This window comes from Benincasa hispida, chromosome 6, assembly GCF_027475165.1.
Source record: "Benincasa hispida cultivar pf3 chromosome 6, pf3_genome.v1.1, whole genome shotgun sequence".
In the NCBI taxonomy this organism is placed as follows: domain Eukaryota; kingdom Viridiplantae; phylum Streptophyta; class Magnoliopsida; order Cucurbitales; family Cucurbitaceae; genus Benincasa; species Benincasa hispida.
In genome coordinates, this window is record NC_143483.1 from 54,566,894 (window position 1) to 54,575,872 (window position 8,979).

General features: G+C 31.2%; 1 long non-coding RNA gene across 1 annotated transcript; it reads left to right on the forward strand.

Moving 5' to 3' along the window:
• Nucleotides 1–1,193: 1,193 nt before the first annotated feature.
• On the forward strand, nt 1,194–2,398 carry LOC150035774 (uncharacterized). The gene is made up of 2 exons (XR_016530374.1): nt 1,194–1,410; nt 1,965–2,398. It is a non-coding gene; the product is annotated as an uncharacterized LOC150035774 (long non-coding RNA).
• Nucleotides 2,399–8,979: the final 6,581 nt, after the last annotated feature.

Sequence of the window (8,979 nt, forward strand, 5' to 3'; positions counted from 1 at the left end):
ATTCAAGTGTTAGGTGAAAATCGCACTAGAAAAATTAAAAGAAAATAAACATACATTTCAAGAACAGAAAACTAAAATTAAAGTCGTTAAATAAGCATAAACTAATGACTCGTTTGGATTGAGTTAAAAAAAATTCAAAAAATTAATTTTTATTTAAACACTTTTGATAAAAATTGATTAAAATACACTTTAAATATTATTTTGAATGATTGCCAAACATTCAATTTTTTTTTTCAAAATAACTTATTTTTTAAATTAAATATTTAAAAATATAATTCAAACCCACCTTGGACCATTCTAATTATTTAGAAAAAAAAAATTGTACACTACTTGTAATAATAATAAAAAAACCATTTTCTCATTTAACTTTTTAAAAATATAGTGCAAACATTCTCCCGCCCCCAAAAAAATCAAACCCTAACTCTAATTTAGAATGTAATTAACATTAAAAATATGAGACAAAGATTTGACCATTCAACCCAACATAGATCTTACTAATATTATAATATTTTTATGACAGAACTTACTAATTTTATAATGATCCTCATATAAAAATTAAAAAAATATATTTTCTTTGTTGATCAATGATGACCCCTTCTTATTAATACTTACTTTAAAAAAGAAACTACAATGAGATTAAAAAAAAAAAAACAAAAACCAACTCACACTCCACAAAGCAAAGTCTCATCATTCAAAGTGATCACTTTTAACAAAATTAAAATTGTATTTAACAAATAATTACAATAGATAATATTTTTATGATTAATAATTAAATATATAATAACATTTTAAAAAAATTTACAAATATGATAAAATCTATAAGTAATAGCTAGATTCTATCGTCGATAAATTTGTACGAGTGATAAAGTCCAATTACCGATATAGTCTATCATTGATAGAGTCTCAAAGTTTGATCTAAATTATACTATATTGATAAATTTGTTTACATTGTATTATAAATTATTATATCTATTAATATTTCGAGTCTGTATTTGCAACTAAAAAAACATCCCTAATAATTCTATTATATATAAAATAACCTCAAAAGAAGCATATATAAAATGATTGGTCTTTTCACTGTTCCCCATCTTCACAAAACAGACAAAACAAACCGGAAATAAAGTAGCTCCCATTTTCTCTCTCTCTTTATATATATACCAATCAACAAATCGCTTCCCAAAAAGTTCATTGGATTCACATCTATTTTCTCCAATTCCCTTAAGGAAAAAGAAAAAAAAAAAAAAGAACAAATAGATTCATCAAATCAAAAACCTCAAAGTTTAAATCTTGTCTTGATTCTCATAGCCATTGTTACACTGAAAGCAAAAGTGCTTTCTTCATTCATATTCCAAATGAAGCTCTCTTCAATGGCGGTTCTTCTTCTTTTCCTTATCATGTCTCAAGCTCAAGGTATGTATCAATTAATTTCCTCAACTAATTTTCAAGCTAGGTTTTATTTTAGTTTGGTTTTTGATGTTTTAAAATTGATTTATGACGTATTTGAGAATGATTTTAAAGTTGTTATAATCACTTCAAAACATGTAATTAATCATTTTCAAATATTAAAGTCACGTTTCATAATTAATTGAGTTTTCAGTTTTGAAAAATTAAGTTTATAAACACTATTTTCATATATTTTTCTTTGTTTTATTGTCAATTTTCTATCAATATTTTAAAAGATCAAGTCCAATTTTGAAATAAAAGTTACTTTTGTTTTTAGAATTTGATTTAAGAATTCAAATTATGTTTTTTTTTTTTTAAGAAAGATGAAACCCAACAAAACATAAATTTCAAAAACAAAAAGTTAAAAATGAAATAAATGCTAAATGAGGTCTAAATTAATTTTAAACGATTACAAGTATCTTTCCGTGTGTAGCTTTTTTAATACGTCATCACTTCCAAATAAGCTATTATATCCTTTGTTAGGTGAAAAAAAATTAATTTGATTTTTTGTTCTTTGGAAGGGATTCGTTTGTTGGAGAAAGGGATGAACAAAGAGTATAAGAAAAGTGGAGCTATTTTGAATGGTAAAAATGGTGGAGATTTATTGATGACAATGAAGAAGAGAGCTCCAATCAGAGCCTTAAGAAAACCATATTCTCATTGGCTACCAGGCATTCAAGAAGATTATCATGGACCAAGAAGCCATAAATCTAGGCACCATTAGTTTATCTTTTATTTTTTTGGTTGAGTGATTTGAGTCGTAAATACAAACCGAATATTTATTAGTTGGATCGTCATATATTATTCTTTAGTAGAATTGATTGATAGAGAAATGAAGGAAAAAGTGACTGATTTAAAAAAAATTATTTGAGGAGTTAGAATAATGTGGCTAACAATGTCTTTTGTAGTGTACTCTGTAATATGTACAAGAGAGAAATTAAAAATGCTTGTGGTAGCCACGTTTAATAGCTCTTCTAATTTTAGCTTTAACTATCTAGGTTGAATTAGGGACCGTGATAGATTAGCTTGAAATGGTTAGAAATTTCAAGGATCAAATTCTTTTATAAATAAGATTCAAGAAATGTTGAATCCGAAAATTAGTTTAGTTCTTCACTCACTTATTCTCTTCTCTCAAGGCAATTTTATGTGTTTTTTTACCATAATCAATTAACTCATTCTCTTTAGTTTTGTATTGTTTAATTTTTTTTTCATCAACAGTCGAAAACTTAATATCTTAATTGTGTTTAAATTAGAATTCCTCCCGATGTTGATGAAGACTAACAATTTATTAATCATATTAGCAACCATTTTTCAATAGTACTTGAATTTCACACTATTGATTGAGGGTAAGAACCATTGAAATATGAAATTAATAAAATAAAAGAAAAAAGGAGAGTGATAAATATTTAAAAGTACATAGCAAGAAAAGGTAAATAAAATTTAAATTAATTAGTAAAAGAGACTGAAAGAGTGACACCAATACGGAAAAGCTGCAACATTTTTGGGGTCTTTTTTTTTTTAATATTATTTTCTTACGTTCTTAGTAAAACCACCAAACTTGTGCTTTATCCACGGTGATTTAACAGTGTCCTTTGGTTACCAAATACATATTTTAAGTTATTTTTATTTTAGCAACATCACCAAACTTTATATATATACATATTAAGAAACAAACATTGTAGCACCTATGTTAAGTTTTTTATCCCTTAAATCTTTTACCTCATGCAATGTGTTATCGAGTTACCATGAAAAACGATGCCCCCAACCAATTACGAACTAACAAACCCAAAGAGAAAAGATTTCCTTAGCGCTCTCGTGGGACTGGACTGAATTTGAACATTGACTAAAATAAAGAGGATATATATATGACTTACCAAGCTTGGTATGTTATTTACATTCTAGTCATCTCATCCAACAACCCACACACATGTGGGAAAGACAACATATAAATAGAAGAAATTCATTCTATGAAATGAGGTACAAAATTATCTTGGACCTACTTCGACATTAATTTAGTATTAACTCGAGTATAAGAGTGTTGGACATAACACTATATTGGTATTAGTTCTCACTAACAGGACTAGGGACTGACTAGTCAATAGATTAATAATCTACACTATATTGAGCTAACCAAAACAATGTGTGAACATACTTTATCCATATGTTTGGGTATAAGAATTAACTCATAAGCTGGCTTATAGTTATACTAATTATGGATGTCAACTCAACACATCAAACTTTGTGATAAACAGAAGATCTCCTTTTCTTTTTCTTTTTCTTTCTTTTTCTAACATCATGTCTACCTCAGGAAACTTAGTCATATAGAAAGATGTCCAACCTCTTGTCTAACTACTCAAGTCAATCTCAATATATCTTGGCTTAGTTTATATTTTAGCATAACCTCTCACAACAAGATTTCTTTGATTTTTTTGCTTGCTTAAAGTTTAAATAATATATACAATAACAATAAAGGTATAGAGAAAATATAATATAATAATAATATATAAACAAATAAAATAAAACAACAAAATATAAAATAATGACAATAAGTATTTAGGGAAATTATATTGAAATTTAGAAAACACTCTTAATATCTCACCAATGTGCATTTCTCTTAAATCCACCAAATGCCACTATTTATAGGCAATTTAGTAAATATGAGGTGGAATTACATGGACATTAAGAGGTTGTAATTGTAGAACATATGGACAATATGCATAAATACATAACGGGTTAGTGGGAGAATGCCATTTGGGTATCTATTTTATAATATATATAATATTCCCCTTTAGATGCCCACTAAATATATATGAAACATGTCTCAGTAAAACCTTACTAAAATAAAACCCAATAGGAAAAAAATCCTAGTGAAGAAAAAAGAATGCACATATTTCATATAATCTATTAATTCTAAAGAATACAACATATTTGTTCCCCCTTATGGAAACATCATTTGAGATCTCTAAGTTGAGGCATTCCAATATTGTGCACCAATTTTTCAAAAGTTGCGGTAGGTAATGACTTTGTAAATAAGTGTCACACCTCTCTCGAGCTTACCTCTTTCACTCAAGAGGAGATGTGAAGACAACAAATGTCAACCCTCTTGTGACATTTACTATCAATTGAACCTGTTTAACCTTAGAACTTGAACCTATATAGCTCTAAACTTTAACCTGTGAAACCTGTGTAATGCCTAACCAACATAATCTCCTATCACAACTTAACACACAACCATAAAATTTATTCTAATAATACAACCTTGTAAACAATATTATTTACAAACCAAGCCTTGACTGTACCTCTATAGAAGCTCATTAATTACAAACCAGATTTATAACAACATCAAAACCTTTTTAAACCTTTGACCTATGAAACACTTGAGTCGGTGGCAGACTGAACCTTTCCTGACAAGCAACCAGCAACCTTGGAACCCTAGAACTCTCCTACTACCTGAGGGAGAAAAACAAAACAATGAAAAGCACGACCTGGGAAGCCCCGTAAGTAGCATGTTTTATATGAACCTCGATTTACTTTGAAAATTCCTTTTGAAATCATTTAAGTAAATCAACATCATTTGAAACCAGAACTTTAACATAAGTCATGCATCATGTTTAGCAATTCATTCTTAAGAAACCTTGAAGACTTACATTCATCATAATACTGTATAATCATAAACTATCTTAATGAAAACCATAGATTAGTTTTTACATAGAAATTCTAGTTGAACCAGGAATTATTCTATTAAATCTTGAAACATAAATACATTTACATGCTCATAGACTTCCTCAGTTAAAGCAGAGAATTCTTAAACATAAAACATTTCTTATAATACCAGAGATTTCATTCATAAACCTTTCACATTTAAAACTTAGCATACTTTTCATAGTTTCTAGTAAAACATATTTAATTTGTATGGAAAACTGTCAATCATCAGTTTCTTCTCCTTGATTGATGAAGACTAACTCATAAAACATTCACATTGGATCATGAAAATAACATAATATGATATCTCAATAAAACCAGAGATTAAACTCATTTAGTTCCTTTAAAACCAAGAAAACGTACTTTGATCTCGTTATAAACTATCTATCATTAGCTTCCTCTCCTTGACTGATGAAAAACTAAACTTATTAAACTTTTGTATAAAAACTAGAAAACATACTTGACTTGTACTCATCTTATCCCATCCCCATTTTCACATGTTGACAATTCCCAGCTAGACATACTAGAGTATGTTGATATTTTCCATTAGTGTACACTGATAATTCCCATCAAACGTCTCTGTCGTATGCTAGCAACTTAGTGTTGGGGTTTGTGCCCTAAAATCTCATGTCCTATAGTTTGTAAACAACTTTGTACGAATACTTGTGATGTATAATATATGTGATATTTACTTCACTTCTTGACTTTACACATTTAGATTTTTTTTATTTTACCACAAACCAATAAACTTAATATCCCTGGTTGTCTTTATGTAACTTAAGCATGTATATAGTGACATACAAGTGGATCATGTCTTAAGTGACAACCAAAATAGTCTATAGTATATGGATGTAGGAGGGAAACCTTATCTTGGTAACACTACGAACGCGGCCCGCTTTGTGGAATTGTTACAAATGTTGTAACTTGTCGTAGATGGTTTGATCCTGATCATTCGTGTAGTGGACATGCGAGTGGGGGCGTCCTATACAAAGAGTTTGTATAAGACCTGACCTCGAAGTGTTAATATCTTGTCATATAACTCCGTTTATGACTGAGACTTCACTTCACTAGGATGACCATAGGTAACATGACCTTAATCCTGAGTGAGTTGGGAACTCCTGCCATTGAGGGCGGTTCTTTGATTTGCATGGATGAGAGTGGCCAGACCGTCGACTCAAACCTACCATTTTAGGGATTCATCTGATTTGGGATCTAGGAACTTAGCTTTACAAGATAGAGTTCACTCCTTCCTCAAAGTAGGGGTAAGTAAAAAGATTACTCTCTTAAGGGCTGATCCCGAGACTTGAACAATGTGGCGCCACACACCTTCTCATGGCCCGAGAGGTGTTCACACATGGTAGGACTATGCTGTATTGTTCATTAAAGGGATCAGTGGTACTTAAGAAGAAAGATGTAATTATAGGGGTAAAATGGTAAATTGGCCTGTTGTAATTACGAGCATCTGTGAAGGGTCATCGTACTGATGATTGGTTACATCCAATAGACATGGCAATATATCTATGACAAGAAGAGTTCAACTGTCGATCTTTAATGGAATGCCTGGCAGTTAACGGATGGTGGATATTATGACTAAAGAGTTTAGTTAGCTATTCACGTACCGTTGAAGCTTCGAGCCATGGGTCCATAAGATCCCCTTGGTAGCTTGGATACAAGTTGAGAGTCAGTTTTTGGGTCAATTTAAAATGTTCAAATTGACAAGAGGGAGTTCGATTATATATGATATAATTGAACGAGTTAATTAAATATGATATAATTAACTTTGTGTATGAGATACATTAATTTGGAGGAAATTGGATATAAATATGATTTATATCTAGTAGAGGAAAATATTGCAATTAATATATGATATTAATTTATATGTTATGAATATGATGAGATCACATTCATTGGACGGTTATAAAGAAAATGGGACGACGTCTCTTCTGTTCTAAATAATGGATGAGTGTATTGGAAGATCACTTTGAGATGCATAAATAGCTAACGGTGTGTTGAGCATGGAGGTGCGGACATTTTGTTAAAGAGAGTGTCATCGCTTAGAAAATCAATGCCTATACGATAGTACCTGCACGATCGCTTACATATATGATATTGCTAAGCGATTGCTTACCGATTACACCTTCGTGCGCTATTAACTAAACGATCGTTTATCTTTTCCTAAGCGATCGTTTAGCACCAGATATTTACTAAACGATCGTATAGACGATCGCTTAGTTTTTCCTACACGATCATTTAGACAATCGCTCACCCTTTTCCTCCACGATCGTTTAGACGATCGCTTACCCTTTCCTATACGATCGTTTAAACGATCGCTTACTTTTTCCTACACGATTGTATACTTTACCTAAACGATCAAACATCTTGTCTATGTGATAGACGACCTCATCTCCAACTTGATTGATCGTTGTGTACGGTCTCTCTTCGTCCTTCCCTCTACCAAATCCGGACAAAGCCCACACTTTGGATTCTCACTCCAAGAATACTAAAGGCTCCGAGTGGTGGTGTCATCTCCGTTTCCTTCTGTCCAAGTGGTGATTGTTCAAGGTAGATGGTTGGTTTTAGACTCGTTGTGAAGAAGAAATCTTCATGTAGTATGATCTCTTGATCTCTTTAGCATTATGAATGCATATTAGTATGTTTTGAATGTATATGTGGTAATTCTGTCATAATGAATTGGAAAGATCTGCTTTCGCTCGTAGGTACTATTGAATAAGAGCTCCTTCACTTAGGATACCTAGCCAGTGGTTGGAAACCCTTTCATTCTAAAATTACAATTTACTCATAAACATCATAAATTGCTTATTGAAATCATAGATAAATCATACTTTCAAATCATTAGTCATGCTTTGGGTTTATAATAAACTCATGGAAATCCCTCTTAAAGAGACATAACATGGTATAAACTTCTTTAGAAAACATGGCACCTTATAAACCTTTTGGAAAATGATAATATAGCCTTACCACTTTGAAAATCATAACATACATAAGCCTTTTGGAACTCAACACATGGCATATTCCTTTTTGTATAACATTATGGAAATTCATAGCATACTTTTCTTGTAAAAGATAGCTTATCATAACTTCATTGAAATTCATTGCATAGCTTAAAATTTTCCAATAACCATAGATAAAATAAGTTTACCTAAATCATGCTTTGTACTAATATGGAAAAGTTGCTTACTTAAGCATATCATAGGCATACTTTATTTTATGCATATCAATAAATATATTTATTGAAATACTTTTAAAAATAAGAGCCACTCACACTTAGCTAGCTTTCCTCTTTGAACCTCTCTAAGCTTTAACTTCTTCTTCACCCAAATGACCCTTCCTTAAGCCAGACAACTCCTTTCATCGCATGCCTTGGTTGGCCACATAACTTAGTTGGGTGTACAGAATGTGTTGAACGCATGGGCAAGCTGGTTTCAACAACTCTTAGGCTGTAGGCACTGGCCCTCGAAAGTTGGTGACTAGATGGGCATGCAACACTTCTTGCACAGACATGTGCACTAAGGCTAGGCGTCGGGCACTGGTATACACCAAACCAGTAGGTGATATGTGTGCGACGACTGTCTCTATTGAAAATCCAGCCGATAACTCCCTTTTCAACACTTTCTATTTTCCCTTCATTTTCCAGCGCTTACAACTTTAATTCCAACCTAAATCAAACAAAACTTTCTTCATGAAACTTATTAAATAATGTCTTAAAAAGCATACCTCCAAATTTGGGCTTCTAAATCTTCCTTAAGATCTCGGAATGCACTAAAATCCTAAACCTGTTTTGGTTGCTTCGAAACTCAAAACTTCCTAAATTAT